Below are 21,709 nucleotides of genomic sequence, written 5' to 3' on the forward strand. Positions count from 1 at the left end.
CCTTTCCCATTTGATACTGAAGGGCTTCCAAGCACAGTTCTCATGAAAGTCAAGAAATAATACCATAAAAAATTGCATATTCTGTGCAGATTTACCCCACAATTCTGCTAATGAGGTCAGATCCTGCAACACCTCCACTACTCTGGGGCTGAACCTTGCAGGATAGCACACTTATATTCATTTATATTAGTGACCCTAATCATCAGGATTAGAATTCAGGTCTCTAGAAATAAAAGGCTAGTGCAGTTAGCTGCCTACACCAGTTACCGTAGGTTTTCATGAAAAGCAAGGGTGTTCAAAGGATAATATTTGATTAGTTATATGCAGTATGCCATATGTTCATAAGTGCTCAGCACCTAGCTGCTCTCAATAAGATTTTTACCAAGTCTGAGATCAAAGATGGATGTTGCTTCAGCATCTTTGTTTAGACACTCCCAGTGCTCTGGCATTTAAAATCCAGATTTCTGATTTGGGCCTTTCTCTAATTAAACATAATGGAAAAATATCTAGGGTGGCCCTGTTGTTCTGCTGCACTGCCTTGAATCTCAGCCAATTATCTAAAGGATTTCTTAATGGATCATATTCTCCTATTCTCTTGGCCTGACAACAAGCCTCATGGCTCACTTAGATATCATTGCCCTCTCATAATTTGGAAAAATTATCTTTAACACCAACAGAAAATCACATACTGTAAAATAGTGTATGCGGGGGGGGGAGAGTGGGGGCAAATAATGCACGTTATGTAGGTTTTGTACAAAAGTATAAAGAATTCCAGCCAGGCTAATTAAAATCATGAGGCCTATAAAACTGTGATTCCTCTGAACTGTGTACTTGCTGTCCCCTTGGTGTTAAATCCTAGTATGCCATAAACACAATGGATAGTATTTCGTTCCTACAGTGTGTCCACATCATACACCATCTTTGGCCTGATCCTGCCCATCATAGTATGGAATACTGCGTTTATAAGAACAATAGAGAACCTGAAAGGTGGTGAAGGAAAACTGAATATTGCATTCTGGAGAGTGCTGCTGAGGTCACTAACTTATTCCTGTCTAGTAGTGGAAGAAGGAGATAAGGGAATGTGTAGCATTCTCATTATCATGATGAAGACTGAATTTAATTCAGTGGTCATTCTCCACCTTGGCACACTCCACTTTTACAGTTTCCATATCTGGATAAGGCAGGGTGTATACAGAGGGTTTCAGACTTACTACTTATCGGTCAAAAGACAAAGATTGGTGATTTAACTTATCAGGACCCATGCATAGCTTCTATTCACATTTTTACTGCAGTTCAACAGCACTGGACACTCTGCTCTGCCGTGTGCAAGTGCTTCCAGCAGAAAGGCCTGTGTGCAAAAGCAGATGATTAATCTAAGGCATCCGCATGTCTGAACTGAACATGCTATTTCATGATAAATTATCAATTCTGACATTTAAAAAATTAAGGATGGTACCAAAATACAATAGTTGCAGGTTTAAAGCTAGACTAGATATTAAATAATATCTAGGTGGATATCAAAAAAAATGTTTTCCCCTTACATCAATTTGTTGCAACACAAAATAAATGCATACTTACTCTTTTTTAAAAAATGCTTTTGATATCACAGTTTTGGGGTAATTTGATCTATGAATATGCTATTTTCTCTTTCATGACACACTTTAACTGCCTGTTTATTGCAAAATATGCCCGATATATCCATAGAGATGGCACCTAACGTACTACTGAATATCCTAAAATTGTCCTGATCAATGGTTCATAATTGAAACCTTTTATGCTCACCCCACTTTCATTCTAGTGATTTGGATATAGTGGGACATGAATCTAAATAACCTCTGCTTTTGGTTTTGCAAAACCAAAACCCAACCAACCAGCTTTTGGAAAAACAAAAGATATAAAGGAACTATAGCCTCCCCAGTGTATCTGTGGTCATAACACTCCAAAAATCTCAAAGGCATGATAAAACCAGCATGTGCTTAACATAAGAATGGCCATACTAGGTCAGACCAAAGGTCCATTTAGCCCAGTATCCTGTCTTCCAACAGTGGCCAATGCCAGGTGCCCCGGAGGGAATGAACAGAACAGGTAATCATCAAGTGATCCATCCCCTGTCACCCATTCCCAGATTCTGGCAAACAGAGGCTAGGGACACCATCCCTGCCTGGCTAATCACCATTGAGGGACCTATCCTCCATGATTTTATCTACTTCTTTTTTGAACCCTGTTATAATCTTGGCCTTCACAATATCCTCTGGCAAGGAGTTCCACATAGGTTGACTTTGCATAGTGTGAAAAAATACTTCCTTTTGTTTGTTTTAAACCTACTGCCTATTAATTCAATTTGGTGGCCCCTAGTTCTTGTGTTATGAGAAGGAGTAAATAACACTTCTTTATTTACTTTCTCCACATCAGTCATGATTTTATAGACCTCTATCACATCTACCCTTAGATGTCTCTTTTCCAAGCTGAAAAGTCCCAGTCTTATTAATCTCTCCTCATACAGAGGCCGTTCCATACCCCTAATAATTTTTGTTGCTCTTTTCTGAACCTTTTCCAAGTCCAATATATCTTTTTTGAGGTGGTGCGACCACATCTCTATGCAGTATTCAAGATGTGGGTGTGCTATGTATTTATATAGAGGCTTCTGAGTTCCTAGAATATTCTGAAAGCTGAAAATCAAACTTAGGGCAATGCCAAATAGTCATGACAATGGGGCAGATTAAACTAATAATGACTGTGAAGTTGTGAGGCTTTCACCATGATGATTTTAAAGAATAGCATTTGCCCTCATACTTTGGCCATTATTCCTTCTCACAATGAGAGAAAATAATTGATTGTGCTTATTGGTGTTGTACATCACTTGGGAGATGTATACAATATACACTTTTTCCCAATCAGATTGCTCTACTGAATGCAAACTCATCCTAAACTATTTGGTTCACACGGATGTAACAGGTATTAAAAGTTATAATTAGGATATTTTATTATACTAAAAAAAATCATTTAGCTGGCTTACTCACAAGTAAGAAGCCATTCAAACCATGGGGACATATTAAGCTCTATATCAATTATATTAATAGATATCAGGGCAACAGACTTTACACTGCAGAAATTTTGACATAACCTCTCATTCACTTACTCACTCACACCCACACACATTGGTGCTGGAACTAGGGGTGCTGCCACACCCCTTGGCTTGAAGTGGTTTCCATAATGTAAAGGGTTTACAGTTTAGTTCAATGTCTCTCAGCATTCCCACTATATAAATTGTTCCAGTACCACTACTCACAGAAGGGGGATAATATGCAGCATGTTGTTGCCAATTGTTGTTGTTGCCAGTTGTTTCAAGTAGACTGGTATGAGCTGTCAAGGTTCCTCCCCCACTCTGAACTCTAGGGTACAGATGTGGGGACCTGCATGAAAAACCTCCTAAGCTTATCTTTACCAGCTTAGGTCAAAACTTCCCCAAGGTACAAAATATTCCACCCATTGTCCTTGGACTGGCCGCTACCACCACCAAACTAATACTGGTTACTGGGGAAGAGCTGTTTGGACGCGTCCTTCCCCCCAAAATACTTCCCAAAACCTTGCACCCCACTTCCTGGACAAGGTTTGGTAAAAAGCCTCACCAAATTGCCTAGGTGACTACAGACCCAGACCCTTGGATCTTAAGAACAATGAACAATCCTCCCAACACTTGCACCCCCCCTTTCCTGGGAAATGTTGGATAAAAAGCCTCACCAATTTGCATAGGTGACCACAGACCCAAACCCTTGGATCTGAGAACAATGAAAAAGCATTCAGTGTTTTACAAGAAGACTTTTAATAAAAAATAGAAGTAAATAGAAATAAAGAAATCCCCCCTGTAAAATCAGGATGGTAGATATCTTACAGGGTAATTAGATTCAAAAACATAGAGAACCCCTCTAGGCAAAACCTTAAGTTACAAAAAAGATACACAGACAGAAATAGTTATTCTATTCAGCACAATTCTTTTCTCAGCCATTTAAAGAAATCATAATCTAACACATACCTAGCTAGATTACTTACTAAAAGTTCTAAGACTCCATTCCTGTTCTGTCCCTGGCAAGCGCAGCATACAGACAGACACAGACCCTTTGTTTCTCTCCCTCCTCCCAGCTTTTGAAAGTATCTTGTCTCCTCATTGGTCATTTTGGTCAGGTGCCAGCGAGGTTACCTTTAGCTTCTTAACCCTTTACAGGTGAGAGGAGCTTTCCCCTGGCCAGGAGGGATTTCAAAGGGGTTTACCCTTCCCTTTATATGTATGACATGAGCTTTCTATCAGTTTCATGGGATGTGTTGCATGCTTTTTATTAAGAAGAATCAAGAATTTAATAGATGTGTGAAAGTGTTTCTTTCATCAGAGACTCACTCTGTGTGAAGAACAATGCAGATTTGACCCCTGAATACTTTCCTTTAATGAGCTCTTCACCCGGTAGATAATTAAGAGGTACACTCTCTTGAATTCTGAAAGATATTGATTCTGAATTTTGTAGACATTCAAAAGCTTTCAAGAGCATTCATAAGATCTCTCACTGGAATTCCCTATGGACAGCATTCACACAGCTTCTCACTAGAACGTCTTATAAAATAAATTGCATTTTATTGAACACTATGAATATTATCAAAGACTCTTTATAAAGATACCAAATGCTGTGTAATAATAGAGAGCGGGAGTGCACAGAAAGATTTAAAATTACTAAGATAGTTAGACTAAGTTTCGTTCTTTTATTCATTCTTTCTGTCACTGACATGTCTTCTAAGCTCTCAAGAGGACATTAATATTGGGCTCAAATGGAAAACAAGCTAACACCAGGCTTGGAATTTTGGATTTATGACATATTCCCATTAAAAAACCACTGAGACCAAGGGAGGGATTGGTAATATTTGGTGAAGTTCACAGTGACAAGATGTTGAGTACCACCACAAAGGCAAAAGAGTTAAATGCTAAGAAGGCTTTAGTCTATGAAAAGTGGACTCCTTTGCCTATATGGGACATTCTGGTAATGATCAATCAAAGCTGTTATCTAAAATGTAGAACCAATGAAACAGTGTCATGAACACTCACCTAAAGTGCTGTAAAGTTTAGTCTCATCTATACTGATGTATAAATGACACAAGTGAGAATTAGCAGTTCATGTAGCAAGATGAGAAAAGAGATTTGGCACAGCAATAAATGACAACAGCTTTTGTATGGTGAAGAAAGATAGAAGATGTGATGGATGTTACCAGGTACCTGGTGACTAGTCTAAAGGGAAATAAGGCCAGATGGCAAAGTAAGATGGTGGGGTGAATTTCTCTTTAGATGATCAGTAGCAGAACACTATTCTGTAAAGATTTTATTTAGGAAATGTTTCTTCTGAAGTTGAGCTAGATCTGAGTTAAAATAATGGCAACTCCGTAACTAAGCCTGCAGGGAAATATAATGGACTTTCACTTTGGCATTTCTGGCTGGGAATTATTCCTATAACAAATACTTCAGATGCTCATAATTGGTATTTTGGCCGTCTAAATTAATCCTCATCTGTTACACTACACCTGTGCCCATTCAAGGGGTGATAATTTCATTAGGGTTAGGAGCCAGTCAAGAATGGTTGTAGATGAGAAGCGTGCAGAATGTGGCAAGTGTCATCTCTTCCAAAAGAAGCCCCTACTGCATGACAGCAGTGACCCATTAGTGTCATAAGCCTCTCATACCTGTTCACATTTGTATTCCAAGTTAGAGTATGGCTTTGTATGCTAATTATTCAAAGGCGTATTCTGATTGGATCATTTTGATGATGTCAGAGCTGGGTGTCAACCCCCAGTGGTGCACAGTTGGGACCCAACACCAGAAAAAAAGAAACAAACATTCCTAATCTCATTGAACTAAATTTAGTTGTAGCATGAGAAGGACTGAAGTCAGTATGATTTCCATTCATGTGTGTATGCACTGAATTTGACCCATCATGGGTGGGATGTTGGTTTCGAAATAAACAAATATTGGTTAGGGAAAATAGTTAGGGAGGGGTAAAAGTTCAATACATTTAAGTAGTGCACTTCTTAAGTGGTTTGAGGCATGCACCAAAGTACCTAAGGAGTGTACCAATAGCCTATTAACCCCCATGCTCTTGTAGCTTTAATAGTCACCATAAGAGTGGTGGAGATGAAGCTGTAGGGACTGATTCTTAAATTATTTACACTAATTTAACACTCATATAACTCTTGGTAACAGAGATTATGTGTAACTGTTGAGAGAGGGAGCAATGTACAAGTTCTGGTGGTATGTAGCACGGCACGGCATATAAACCCTGGCAGAAATCTGCTTGGTAAATAAGGGTAAATTGATGTGAGATCAGAATCATGCCCGTGAAGTTTGTGGTACTTGTGGCTAGTGTTACATAGTACCTTTTACTTTTTAAGAACAATTGTCATATTAGCATCATTTATAAGTACAAGTTAGAAGCCCTCTGTTTGGCATCCAATATTATATAAGGATTCAGCTGGATTGCAATGAGTCGAGGAAAAAACATAAAACAAAAGCCCCTCAAAATATGGCTAAATATTTGGAAGTTCATGCTCACTGCTGGCCTAACCACTGATGCACTGAGATGATACAGAAGGGAAAAAAAAGATTCCATAAATGTTGATTCTGCATGAGGTCTTCATCTTTGTGTATTTCACTGTATATATGAAATAGCTTATTTGTACTTACAATCAAGTAATAACTAGAAGCACACTGACAGGACATGCTGTAAAGACCAGGGCCATAGTGTTTTTACATTTAAGTATTGTAATTGTTGTGGTAGATTTTCACGTCCTTCATATTTGAAATCACTGTTTCTTGTTACATGCTCAGCTGGGTTTTTTATAGATGTTATGTTTATTTTAATGCAATTTTTATATATGTTACAGAAATTGCCATTAAACAGTCAACATTTACCAAAGATTACCACATTGTGGTATCCAAGTTACCTCCATTGAACCCCTATACATGGAATAGTTAGTAACTTTAGTACCTCACATGAAGTGGTCTGGCTACACTTGCTCAATGTTGATCTTTCAATGGTCACCATTGTATTAGGACAAAATCCTGATGATATAATATATTTGTAAGTAAATGTATCCATGCTGTCAAGTACATTAACAATATGTGAGTGACTGAGAGCATGATTGCACTTATCATTCAAGAGCAGTTATGCCTGAGGGTTTTAATTATTTAAAAGCCTTTATTCCATTGATAATTATAATTCAAATATGAGCTCATGATATAAAAATGTTGTTCATGTACATTACATGAATAACTGTAAATGAAGAAAATTGCTAATGTATAGCCAACATAATTTGACTTACAATGTTTTACTTAATTTTCCCCTTGATTAAATTTTGTGCAAGTGGTATGATAAGCTCTGTGATGAGAAGGTATACAGTTCACATCTAAGTAGCTCATGGAGAATTATAAAACAGAGTGCTGAGATAATTAAATAAGTATTAAGTGGATTAGTTGGTCAGATCCCAAAACTCTGATATGGTGTTTAAGTGGGAAAGAATGCAAAATGACTACAAAATCTGCTGGTGTGATTTCAATAACAGTTTTAGCTGTCATAGTGGGTGTGATCTCTTATATACTGCAATACATGGCATTTGTCATCCTACAAAATTATTGGAAAAAAATGATCATTTCCTGCTGAGTGTTTTAATTTTCACTTTGGATCGGGAAAAGAAAGAAGAAAAGTCTGTAGCAGAAACTAGATTCACATTTCCTTACTGGTCACATGAAATACTGGAAAATATGTTTATAGGTGCTAAATATAGAACCTCAGAAATGGTATTTTTCTTCAACTGTTTCCCTGTTATGGGTGTCATGCTAAATGTTATTTTTATGCTAATCTCATGCAGCACAAAACTCATAGGTCCTTATACTCAAAAGAAATTCAGCAGCGGATAGTTAATGCCCACAAAGGCATATCCCACTGTAGAATTGGGGCAACAGATTACTAGATTGTAAAACCTTCATAATCATGTAGTCTGACCTCCTGCATAACAGAGACCAGAGAATTTCATCCAGTAATTCCTGCTTCAAGCCTATGGAATCCTGGTGCCATTCAAATCAATGGCAAAACTCCCATTAACTTAAATGGATACTGGATTTCAACCCCTATCTTTTAGGGAGATATCCAATCTTGGGTTAAATTCTTCAGGTGATGGAGTATCTACCACATCCATTAGTAAGTTGTTTCAGTGGTTATTCTCCTCATTAAAATGTTTGTTATGCTATCAGGGGGCAGAAAAATATTATATGATTTAGATGATCAGTCACAAATCTGTAAACTCAGGGGTTGTACCGTATGATTGGAGAATTGCTAACATAGTTCCTATTTTTAAGAAAGGGAAAAAAAGTGATCCAAGTAATTATAGGCCTGTTAGTTTGACATCTGTAGTATGCAAGGTCTTGGAAAAAATTTTGAAGGAGAAGGTAGTTAAGGACATTGAAGTCAATGGTAAATGGGACAAAATACAACATGGTTTTACAAAAGGTAGATCGTGCCAAACCAACCTGATCTCCTTCTTTGAGAGAGTAACAGATTTTTTAGATAAAGGAAACGCAGTGGATCTAATTTACTTAGATTTTAGTAAGGCGTTTGATACTGTGCCACATGGGGAATTATTAGTTAAATTGGATAAGATGGGCATCAATAGGAAAATTGAAAGGTGGATAGGGAATTGGTTAAAGGGGAGACTACAACGGGTCCTACTGAAAGGTGAACTGTCAAGTTGGAGGGAGGTTACCAGTGGAGTTCCTCAAGGATCAGTTTTGGGACCAATCTTATTTAATCTTTTTATTACTGACCTGGGCACAAAAAGTGGGAGTGTGCTAATAAAGTTTGCAGATGATACAAAGCTGGGAGGTATTGCTAATTTAGAGAAGGACAGGGATACCTTACAGGAGGATCTGGATGACCTTGTAAACTGGAGTAATAGGAATAGGATGAAATTTAATAGTGAGAAGTGTAAGGTCATGCATTTAGGGATTAATAACAAGAATTTTAGTTATAAGCTAGGGACGCATCAACTAGAAGTAACGGAGGAGGAAAAGGACCTTGGGGTATTGGTTGATCATAGGATGACTATGAGCTGCCAATGTGATATGGCTGTGAAAAAAGCTAATGTCGTCTTGGGATGCATCAGGAGAGGTATTTCCAGTAGGGATAAGGAGGTTTTAGTACCGTTATATAAGGCACCGGTGAGACCTCACCTGGAATACTGTGTGCAGTTCTGGTCTCCCATGTTTAAGAAGGATGAATTCAAACGGGAACAGGTACAGAGAAGGGCTACTAGGATGATCCGAGGAATGGAAAACTTGTCTTATGAAAGGAGACTCAGGGAGCTTGGCTTGTTTAGCCTAACTAAAAGAAGGTTGAGGGGAGATATGATTGCTCTCTATAAATATATTAGAGGGATAAATACCAGAGAGGGAGAGGAATTATTTAAACTCAGTACCAATGTGGACACAAGAACAAATGGATATAAACTGGCCACTAGGAAATTTAGATTAGAAATTAGACAAAGGTTTCTAACCATCAGAGGAGTGAAGTTTTGGAATAGCCTTTCGAGGGAAGTAGTGGGGGCAAAAGATCTATCTTGCTTTAAGATTAAACTCGATAAGTTTATGGAGGAGATGGTATGATGGGATAACATGGTTTGGGTAATTAAATATTCATGGTAAATAGGCCCAATGGCCTGTGATGGGTTTTTAGATGGGGTAAGATCCAAGTTACCCGGGAAAGAATTTTCTGTAGTATCTGGCTGATGAATCTTGCCCATATGCTCAGGGTTTAGCTGATCGCCATATTTGGGGTCGGGAAGGAATTTTCCTCCAGGGCAGATTGGAAGGCCCTGGAGGTTTTTCGCCTTCCTCTGTAGCATGGGGCACGGGTCACTTGCTGGAGGATTCTCTGCCCCTTGAGGTCTTCAAACTACAATTTGAGGACTTCAATAGCACAGATATAGGTGTGAGGTCTTTTTTAGGAGTGGTGGGTGAAATTCTGTGGCCTGCATTGTGCAGGAGGTCAGACTAGATGATCATAATGGTCCCTTCTGACCTAAATATCTATGAATCTATGAATCTATAAATCATGAATGATAAAGAGCAAATAGTCACAATGAACAGTTCACAAACAGCCCACTGCATATGAAAATCCCATTATTTGTCCATATGATTCAGTTAATACAAAGCATTTTAAAATATAGGAATTGTTTTCTTGTAAAAATATCATTTAAGAAGCTTGAAAAGTTTTCACGCCCTTTCTGTCTTAGGATATTTATTGACATTTTCTTATTTTTGGTCTGAGGAAAGGTGCTCAAGAAGAAACATGTGGATAGTTCCATTAAAAATATGATTGTATTTAAATGTTTGTTAATGAATCAGAATCTAAATAATAATCCTGCATACTGAATCTCTATAGGAAATGTTTCCCTACCTTTGGAATTTACAATGTCAAAAAACCTGTCAGATATCTTGATTTGCATTTCATCTCTTATTTTCTGCAAAACTACCTCTTTGGTTCCTTGGCTTGATATTTTCCTCAGTCTTCTCTCATGCTTGCTCTGTTGTGCTTTTTCTTTTGGTGTTGTGTATATTTTACAATGCCCTTTCAGGTCAAACCCTACTTTTTCTCATTGTACCCTCACATTTTGTTTTAGGTCTCTGTTTTGGATCTCTGGAGAAAAGTTTTCCTTTGTGACCCAATTTCCAAACCCTCCAACAAAATCACAGTTGCAAACTTTCCCCAAGCTATTTCTATGGAGATTATTTCTATCTCTTTTGCCAGGATTTTATATATTACAAATAGGCATTGTCTTGTAGAAAGATACCAATTTAAAAAGCTGTTAAGCCTTTGATTATCTTTTATTAGTTGTGGTTTCTTTCTAAAAAATAACGAAAAAAGAAGGTCCCAGTTCTACAATTAACAGACATGAGTCAGCAAAGAGAAGGACCATATATTAATTATAATTAATTAGTTATTTTTACACTTACCAGTTTCCAGTCAGACAAAAGTGTCTGTTAGTAACATGTTAACTTGCATTTTCATGCCTTTCAATGTAATGGTAAAATATTACAGATAAAGATGGTAGTACTGCCTATTATTAAGGTTGTTCAACAAATCTCAATATAATACCCTGTTTTCAATTGCTTGTAACTCTGTGAAACTTTAAACTTTGAAATTTGCTATGCTAGGTGTCGACCCCAGGTGTCTACCATTTATTTGGAAAATGTCAGCCAATATAATTCAGCCATTTCCAAGATCAGGGCTAGGGCAAACGGCACTCTTTTGCCCAGATTAAAAGAAGAGCAAAGATTTTTTTCTTGGAAAAGTAGTAGGCTCTTTGAATCAGGGGTTTGAACTTCACAAAGGGGTGACTTGGCCTTTGTGTAAGGAATGAGTTTTTTTACCACCCCCCTGCTAATTCACCCAAATTTGGCTGAATTATAAGCCTTAAAAAAATCACAGTTCACACATGTTCAGTGGACACGTCTTTGATTTTTAACACTACAATCTCTGAAGATTCTGTCCTCACAGAGCACATTAAATCTCTCATAGCTCCCAGTGCTGACCAGACTGCACATGCACCATTCACACAGAATGACTAAGTATGATCCCTCATAGCTACTATGTGTCTTTGTTCTGTACCTCTGCCATCTCCGCAGAGAAACTGAACATGCTCCAGACACAGCTATTGAGGTTCAGAAGGACTTTCTTTGTAAGAGCTGCTTTCAGCTGCTTTGGACGAGGCATCAGAACTACGAGTAGGGAGCCTGTGTTATTCTATAGTAGGGAACCTATGTTCTTCTATATCGGTATATCTATCGGTATATCTATATCAGTATATCTATATAGGTAACCTGCTGGCAGACCACAAGACATTTTGTTTACATTGACCATCCGCAGGCACGGCCCCCTGCAGCTCCCAGTGACCGTGGTTCGCCGTTCCCGGCCAATGGGAGCTGTGGAAGCAGCAGGCCGCAGGGACGAGCTGGCCACCGCTTCCCGCAGCTCCCATTAGCTGGGAATGGCAAACTGCGGCCACTGGGAGCTGCAGAGGACAGTGCCTGAGGACAGTCAACATCAGCAAAATGTCTCACGGCCTGCCAGAAGATTACCCTGATGGGCTGCATGCCAATTGTTGCCAGTCCCTGTTCTATACTCTCAATGATCCCTGCAGCCATCCAGGCAGCAAGGAAGAAGAAGTCATTGAATGTGAACAAAGAAGAGACAAAAGCTAGACCAGAGGGAGGGAAAAGGGTTTTGATGAGCCTGGGACTGGAGGAGGGGAGAGAAACTGGAACTAGAAGCTGGGTGGGCATTGAGGATGGAATTGCTGAGGTAAGGAGACTAGGGGCTGAATTATAGTTGCAAAGACCACCTTAATTCTGGCATTTCCTAACTTTTGAGTGCCTGACTTTGCAAGCTTAATATTATTTTAACATAGTTTTTTTGTGTGCAATACAACTTTATACTAGTGTATCAGTTAGCCTGATTCTAGCCTTTCTCAGTTTGATATGATCATCAGTTTAAAACTGATTTCCTTCAAATTTAGCTGCATTTTTACATCAGAATAATAACTAGAAAACAATTCAAGTTAGAAGAAAATTAGTTCAATAAATATGAAAGTCGCAATCCTTTAATGTCAGCAAAATATTTGTTATAAGTAGAGCTTGCTGAAAGATGGTAAATATGTTTTGCTGCAAAAAATTAACATTTTCTTTGGGGGGGAAGAGAAAAAAGGAGACAAATGGGGGAAAAAAACTGAAAACATTCTAATTTCAAAAAATGAAAATTTTTCATGGTTTCAGTTTTCAATTTTTCAGAAAAAAAATTTAAAAAATTGAAAAATTAATTTCAAGAAAACAATCATTTTCAAGTAACCCAATATTTCATTAGAAAAAAAATTAGAGAGAAAAATTTTGACCAGATCGTATGCAAAGTGCGGTCCTGGATAAAGGAATTTTCTACATGGAGTCATAACTTTGGTAAAAACTAACAAATGTTTTCAAATCAAGCCAAGGACCTAGTCCTCCATGAGGACTATGTGTCAAGTTTCAGCTTCGAAATTCAGCTCTTAAGACATAAAGGCCCAGAGTCGCCAGTCTAGTAAGATCAATTTTCCCAATATAACCAGTGCAAAGTGACCTTAAATAGTCCAAAGATAGGGGATGGAGAATTGCCCCTCCAGGGCAGCAGTCTGCTGACACAAAACCAATGGAAGTAGCTCTACTATCTCTTCTGCCAACTGCATCTCCCCTCTACCATAAAGAAAGGAGTGTTGGGAGCTGTCAGGGCAGAGTATGGGCAGGATTAGTGGGAAAGGGATATTAGAAAGCAGAACTCTGCTATGCCCAATCTTCCACATGTGTAAATTAGACTTGCTCTTGTGCCGTCATCTTGCTGAGGCACCCCTTCTCCACTAGTGTTGTAAACTCCTTATTGGCTAAGACACTTAGCAAATATTGTCTAAAGTCTCTTACTTAAGTTATCCTATGCAAATTACTTATTAATGTATTTGGAGGCTTGCAGAGCCTTTTAACCCTTTTCCTAGGTAGAGGGACAACTGAACTATAACCTATTTCAAATTATATTTATATATTTACTATTGTTGGCATAACAATAAAATGCACTTGGGGTTCTCATTTTAGAACACCTTTTCCACCACCTTATTAATTATTCTTTTTGAATAGCCATAGAGTCATTGAGACCAAGGTTCACAAAGGAACTTAGGTGCATAGAAAATTATTGGGATTCATAAACCCTGAATGAATTGCTCAGGATCGCTACACAATTAATGGGGAAAGACAAACACCTAACGATGAGATTCACAAAAGCCAACACACTGAGCAAGGGGCCACTTAAGCTAATCAAAGGGAGATGCCAAGATTGGGGTATGTCCTAAACTCTTCCTATCTATGATTCTATGATTCCTCTCAGCTGGAGGTGGGCCCATTCATCCAGGCTCCAAGGAGGCCCTTATCTCTGCTTAGGATTTACAGCCAGGAACCCTCTCCTGTAATCACACAGCTAAGATGTTTGCTAGTACTACTGCTGCTTGTTGGAGTAGAGGGATTGGATCGTGGATCTCTCACCGTCTACGGGGTGTGCCCTGACCAGCAGGCTATAGAGTCATCCTCTGTCTTGCTTTCTGGCCCAATGACTCTTTAATTATTTATCCAAAGTAGAACTTCTTGAAAAGGAAGGATTGAGAGAACGCCCCCTTAAGAGACTATCTCATAGTCCACTAGTTAGGGCATTCATCTAAGAGTTGGCAGATCCCTGTTCAAATCCCTTGTCCTACACAGGCAGATAGGAGATTTGAATGGGAGCTGTCCTACACTCCAGGTGAATATCCTAACCACTAGGCTAAAAGTTACAAGGGAGGTCCTCCCCTCCCCATTCTTTCATGTGGAGCTGCTGGGCACCACCTACCAGATAGGACCCCATAGATGAGTTGGGTGGAGGAGAGCCCCTCTTGCACAAGAGTTTAGGTCTTTGGACTCCTTCCACAGCGTGGCAGCAGCACACAAGCCCAAAGGCAGAAACTTAGGTGCCTAGGGAACTTTTACTGCAAAAATATCAGGACTGAAGGAATTTAGGTGCCTACAATGTTAGGCAGCAGTGCGGGGGGAGGGGTTGTGAATGCCATTGGCACCTAAATCTGGGACATCAGCATCAAAGACCCTTTGTGAATCTAGCCCCATGTAACTTATTTCACTTCAGAGGAGAATTAAGATACACAATTGGGCCCAGGGTACCTGCATCTGCAGGTCTCATGGGTGCTGTATGGTAACTTACTGGCCCTATGGTGTATATAGATGTAGATCAGCAGATATCCTTCAGGAATCTTCACTCTTGGCACAGTTTCAATAGACAGTGAAATATAAGGTCCACTGTGGATCTGAAGAGCAGATTTTCTAGACATTACCCACTTGGCAATCTTCAGGATGTGGTCAGTCGCAATCTGTTTCTAGCTTAATGTTCTCTTCACAACACGTTTGCACCTTATTAGTAAGATTGGAACCACTTCCCCAAAAGTGAACCTGAATTTGGGCCAAACACTTTTGAGTAGTATAAATTTAGTATACAATCCATGTCTCTGGTGTGATCCTTTCAAAAAATCCTTTAAAACATTTTTCAGAAGGAAAAAACAATCACTTAAATAAATTGTTCTTCTGAAGGATTACAGAAGAAAAGGCTACATTGTTTCTAACCATGCCACATTCTGATGTATTGCTTTACACGGTGCCATATTGTAATGTGTCACTTTTGGTGACTTTCTTACTTTATTTCCTTGGCACTTCAGACATGATGTTATGCAATGTGACTAATATAACCTCATAGGACCTAAAGCAACATGATGCTTCGGGATAGAAATTTGCTAAAAGGGCTATTATTGTGGTGTTTTACAAGATTTAATTTCTCTGATACTTAATCCAGAATCTCTCTGTGTTAATGGCTAATTAGCATATTAAATTCCTTTACAAAAATATCAGTATTTGAAAATCTGAATCATTCTAAAAATTATCCACATGAAAATATATTTTGCTGAGTGTTAAAGTTCTTTAAAAATAAATATTGTGTTCTTATCTTGATGTACAGTGAGTTATGCATGTAAATACTCAATACCAAGTTGGAAATAAGATCCTTATGCTCCTATTGAAATACAAAATATAAAACCAGAATAGTTTAATTTCTCTGGGCTATTTTTTCTTTTGCACTTTGCTTTAAAGTTTGCAATCTAAAATGTAATCTCATTTATTTTTGCACATTTGTAATCTTTACAAATCCATCTTTCTTTGAAGACAAACATCAATTTTCAAACTTGAGTGCCTAAAGTTAGCCATGTAAATATCCATTATTGGCATCTAAGCCAAAGGCACAAATGGGACGTAGGCCCTCAACTCCATCATCTTTCAATGTGGGATGGGATTCTAACTTCCCTTAGTGCCTTTGATAATCTCCCTGCTAAGTACTGGTTTAAGGCATCAAATTATCTATTTAGTCAGTACATATCTGCCTAATTATCAATCTATGTACCTATAGTATAGTTTGACACTCAATCCTGAAAACTGTTCCTAGGATGTCATAGTACTTAAAGTTAGACTCATTTTGCAAATCTCCTTTTCTGTCTGGCCTGAAACCAACTTCAGAAAATGATAACTGTTCAGACATTTTGTAAATGTTCCCTTACACCCATGAAGGAGGGGTGAACTACGCATGCTAACTCTCATCACTGTTGCTGTCACTATGATAGAAAAGTGAAGCAGGAACAACTTTATTCATAGGGAGGATAGTCAGCCACCAGGGGTACTTCCTGAAGACATGCATTCTGGTTCCAGGAGTAGTTTCACATAGAAAAAAGCAATGTGGACAAAAGAGACTCTGGTTCAAAAGTTCAAGCTGTTGAAACAGGCAGTGAGAAGATGAAGCCTCAGTCCCAGACTTACGGGTGAGAAGAAGGGAAATGATGTTAGGAAAAAATGATAGAGAAGTTAAACAAGGGACAGAGAGAAAGGGATGGGTTGAGGGGACAATTTGGGGAAAGAAGAAGAAAAAAATGGCAATTTCACTTTGCTGATTTGGGGTACAGGGAGCCAGTACATTTACAGTAGGCACTAATCTGAATGATGACTGATTTTTTAAGTTATGTGACCCCATCACGTCCTTGGTAAGCTTTAGTTGATATACAGACCTAAGAAATGCAACTGATTTGGTCATGAAATTTTTCTGATAACTTTTGCAACGACAATGTTTTTCAAGTGTTCATAACTCCAGGAAGGAGTTGAATCCTTTTTCTGAGCTGAAAAAACAGGTTGTTGGGTATTTTTACTCAAAGAAGCAGCTTTGAAAATAAACTCTTAGAAAGCTTAGAGAGCTGAGGTATTACCCAACATGCAAGCAAAGGTGCAAGGATCTATTTCAGGATTTTCAGTTAAATTAATTATTTCTAGGGGCTTTGCCCAAAACTGAGCTTACATGTGTTTAACACTGGTATAACTAAAATCAAAATCTGCTCTTGAGACAGTGCCTAGACTGCCCTGTCTTCAAATTTCAGTGATTTTAGATATAATTGAGAGCACAGTTTTAGCCTACATATGATATGGGTTTACTGGGGGTCTTTGTCCAATAATGGCTGTAAAGTTTGGCTAGGCTTCAAGAGGACTATTCAACAGTTTGCACACATGAGAAAGAACAATGGCATTTGTCAAGGCTGATACCCCACTCTGGCACTTCGAGTGCAGAAGGTGGGGGCCTGCAAGGATTTTAAAAATTAATACTGGCCACTCCAGACTGGTATTAAATTCCCAAGGTCACAGCTTCTCTCTGACCTTGGATGGGTAGATGCTTCCACCACCCAAGTACAACCCCCGCCCTTTGAAAAAGGACCCAGAAAGGAACACTTGGGAATTTATTCCTGTGGGTTATCCTCAAGCCCTTTCATGCCCCCTTCCTGGGAAGAGCTGAGAAAAAACAAAGGAAATCAGCTGTTGTCACCAGCCAATTTAACAACATATGCACAAACCTCTTAGGGACACAAAAATCCAATCCTGTTCTTAAAAAAAGGTAAATTTTATTAAACCCAAAAAGAAAGGAAATACATTTGGAACTTAGACTTTCTGCTAGATCTTAAAAGAGACAATTACAAAAATTAAGCATCAGGATAGCTCTCTTGAGGTACAGCTTAAAGGTTACAAGCAAAACAAAAGCATCTGGGGTTAGCACAGAGGAGTACACAAGACAATAAGAAATAAAAGAAATAACCCTAATCGCATCTTCCTAGACATTCCCTGATTACTTAAATATTTGGGGTTCAGATAAGTAGGGTTGAAGTATGATTTGATGCTTTTTCATACCTGGTTTTAAAGCTTTTTACAGCATAGCTTTAGTCCTGTCCTGCTTGGTCCCCTCTCTCCAGAGAACAACAATATCACACAAAGGGAAAGCTTTTTTCCCAATTTTAAAAAGTTCTAGCCTTCCCATTGGCTCTTTTGGTCAGGTGCCCACTCCTTTTCCTTTTACCTGTGGGCTTGTTAACGCTTTATAGGTAAAGCAAGTAGAGAACAGCACCAAGAGGGATTTTATAGCTAACTGGCTGGCTGGGTGACCATAAAAGGAAGCTACCCAACCTCTCATTTATCACAGCATTTGGAGGATTTATCAAACAAACTGCCTGAAAACCTTACTAGCTTCTTCTTCTCCAATTATGATGCTCCTCCAGTTACACAGTATTCTGCCCTAGATATGGGCAGGCTAACTCAAATGAGTTTCATAAATAGATATCTCTATCAATACACTTCCTCTTTTTGTTTCCCCCTGCCCTATCTTCCTGATTTGCATCTTTTACATTTTTTTACTTTCATTCTCTTGTCAGGTTGTACTTACCTTCCAATGAAGAATCTCATCTAGTTGTATGTAATGTGCACTTTGTAATACAGAATTTCCTTTCTATGTTTGAATAACAAGTGCTTGCACAGTCTACCAGACTGCATTCATATGCTTTTCTTTATGCTTGAATGTCTACAATTCAATAGAAGTTTTATTAACAGAATCTATAAATGTCAAGGATGCTGAAATACTCACCATTTAGTTTCTATTAAATAGAAACCTACTAAAAGATGGGAGAGAATTAAGCTCCTGTATTAAGTTAAAACTGGCATTATATCCTCCTCTCTTGCTTTTATTGGTTCTCAAACAATAGTTATTATGCACAGAACATTATAGATGTGTGTGCCAGTTCACTGTATTGGGTTATGACGTGCATCACAATGATGTGACTTTCCCCAGTGGTAACATACTGATTCTTCACTAAAATATAAAGTGGTAAACCCCTCTTTGCAAGTGGCAAACCATTAACAATTCTAGTCATGACTTTAATAGCTGTAATAACATGAGAGGAGACAAACAAAATAACTGTAGGATTCACAGACTGAGAAGCAAAACCAGTGTTGTGACTTTTCTTCAAAATTACCAGTAAATCAAAGTAACAATTTCTTCTAAAAATAAGAATGCTTCCATTGTGTGTGTTTAAAAGAAATAGAAAAATAATTTCTATGAATTTAAAGTAGACACAACCCAAGTGTAAGGTTCATATTCTGATTTCAAGATCAAATCAGTAACGGAGTTTGAGTTTGGTAGTAGTGGTACCACAATCTTGTGAGTTGTTCTTGTCAAACTTCAGCCCCATATGATGGAAATCCACAAGATACATTCTCTTTGTGTGACTTCCACTATCTTATGACAAAATCTTCCAAAATTATTGTTATTAAGAGCATCTGGCCTTTATCAAGGGGCCAATCTTACACTTATTGAAGTCAGCAGGAACTTTCCATGAACAGATCATCATAGATGTAAAAAAAGCTTCCTTCCAGGTTATGGATCTAACCTATAATCATAGATTAAAATCCAGAGATTTGGACCTGAACCTTCCCCATGTCCTTGAAACTTCAAAGATATTCTAACTCCGGGTTCTGGTTTTGGACCACCTCTACTTTACATAAGATCTCAATAATGCAGACTGCTGCAATATATGATGGCACTGCAAGGAATTTATCTTGCCTAAAAATTCAGAATAGTGGGTATATTTTAGCTAAACTGTCTAGAATTATTAACCTAGGCCCCGATCCTGCAAAACCTCATGTGTGAAAGGTCAAACATATAAGTGTTTGCAGGATTGAGAGCAAAGTAACATATATGGACTGAGCTTCTCCCTGTGGTAGTAGTTCCAAACTCTCACTGTTGTCCACAGGTGAAGAACCTTTCTACAGCCAGGGCCGGACCCAGACCAAATAGCGCCCTTCCCCTTCTTCCCCCATTTGTTAAACTTTTGAATACCTAATTTTTTATTTTACATTTGTAGCCCATTTCATAACTTTGATGCATGATTTGCATGCATGATTTATCTCTGCCATATAAGATGATAAATTCTCACTCTAGGATCTGTAAATTTGTTTTTATTCATGACAACATTCTAGGAGGTACAAAGAAAATGTAGTTCTCAAAAAGTCTGGAAGGTTCCACAAGGTTCTAGAAAGGTCCAGAACATTCTAATAGGTTAATGAAAAATGAATCCACATATGGAATACCTGTAACATGTTACTTGAAACTATTGTCGCTAACACCAAAAACACCCCAAGCCTGGAACCCTCCATGCCCGGCACCCCAGGCGGACCTCAGGGCAGCAAAATAGCCCAAAATACCACAACCCGCTACTGCTGAAAGACCCCGGCAACTTATAGCTAAAAAAAGCCCAACTGGGCAACCAGGCTGGGGACAGAGGGCTGGCCTTTCCATATTGTTGATATGGGCGGGGGGGAAGGGAGGGAATTTCAATGACATCTGAACCACAAACCTGTACTCTATGTCTTATGCAAAGAACAATCTACTGCAATTCTGTCATATGCATAAATAATAATAATAATTATTATTTAATTTTGTTCTGATTTTCTAGTATACATAATTGTATTACATTTTAAAATAAATAGATAAAACATAATTCTTCAAAATACAGTATCTAACACACATAAAGTTCAATATACATTTCAGGTACTCAGAACCTAACAGATAAGACTGAACAATAACAGGAGATGAGAAAATAATACATGAAAAGAAAGGAAGAAAAAATACTCAGAAACACCAGTCTGCAAATTTTAACAGAGATGCACATGGCTGTAGCCGAAGTCAACAAGAGGTATGTAGCTCAAGCCTGTGCGAGGGAGTTCCCAAGATATAGCAAAGGAGGTAGGAACATAATGTATAAGATGCCAAATCACCAATATAACAAAAAGTCTGGTATTTGTGATTCAACAAAATTCTAAGACAGAACGAGCCAGTTTTTCTCTGCTCCTAGCCCAGAAATGAAATGGAGGAAAGGGCAAAGAAGTGGTTCTAAGTCTCATTTGAGCCTCCTGAATTCTAGCCCCAGTCCCAGAGCCAAGACAGTGTAGTGTTCTCTGACCTTCTCTCATTTTCCCTCCAACTCTTGGCTTGGCCACACCGTACCCTCTACAGCAGGAGAAAGGAGGGGGCAGTATAACACTTTTACCACAGCTTTACACCACCCAGTAAAGGGTATTCTGCCATTTATGCCTCCTCTGTAGCCACTTTACACTATCAGAGAAGTGCAAAGGGGCTCTGTCATAAGAATTGGGGCCCTTGAGAACTTTTCAATTTGGGTATAAACACATAAAATGATGCCAACTCATGAAATGCTGTATTTGGTGTGGAATAACATTTTAAAATCAGCATGATGACCAAAGAGCTGAGCCAGTGCAACAAAAGCATTTCAGGGATAATGTGATCAATAAATTGCAGCCTGTGTCAGGAGTCTGATTACCGTATCCTAGGTTCAGTGAAAAGGACATATGGGGCATCATCAGAAAGGTCAGAATGCAGGGCATTGTTATAATCAAGTCTACTACTCATGAAGCATGGCTATAGGATTTCGATCAGCTTTAGAGAGACACATTTTTAGGTTAAAAAGAAAATAAGAGCTGAACTTATTGTGACAGTCCATATACTTGGGAAAAGGAAAACTCAAAATTTGATGACAATTCCAAGAGATTCTTAGTTTCCAAAAGATCTAAACTACAGCCAAGCCCAAAGCAAAACCTTGGATAGAGACAGTAACCAGATCTGGGTTTGGATCTGAGTTCACAGTT

General features: G+C 38.5%; 1 long non-coding RNA gene across 1 annotated transcript in view; it reads right to left on the minus strand.

The window, feature by feature from the left end:
* Positions 1 to 1,243: 1,243 nt before the first annotated feature.
* Positions 1,244 to 21,709, minus strand: part of LOC311514780 — a 36,181-nt gene continuing 15,715 nt past the window's right edge. Inside the window, exon 3 of the long non-coding RNA XR_014709935.1 lies at positions 1,244 to 1,348. This is a non-coding gene — a long non-coding RNA (uncharacterized lncRNA). The remainder of the gene's footprint in view (positions 1,349 to 21,709) is intronic.

Source organism: Lepidochelys olivacea, assembly GCF_965140295.1.
Source record: "Lepidochelys olivacea isolate rLepOli2 genome assembly, chromosome: 1".
Lineage (NCBI taxonomy): Eukaryota > Metazoa > Chordata > Testudines > Cheloniidae > Lepidochelys > Lepidochelys olivacea.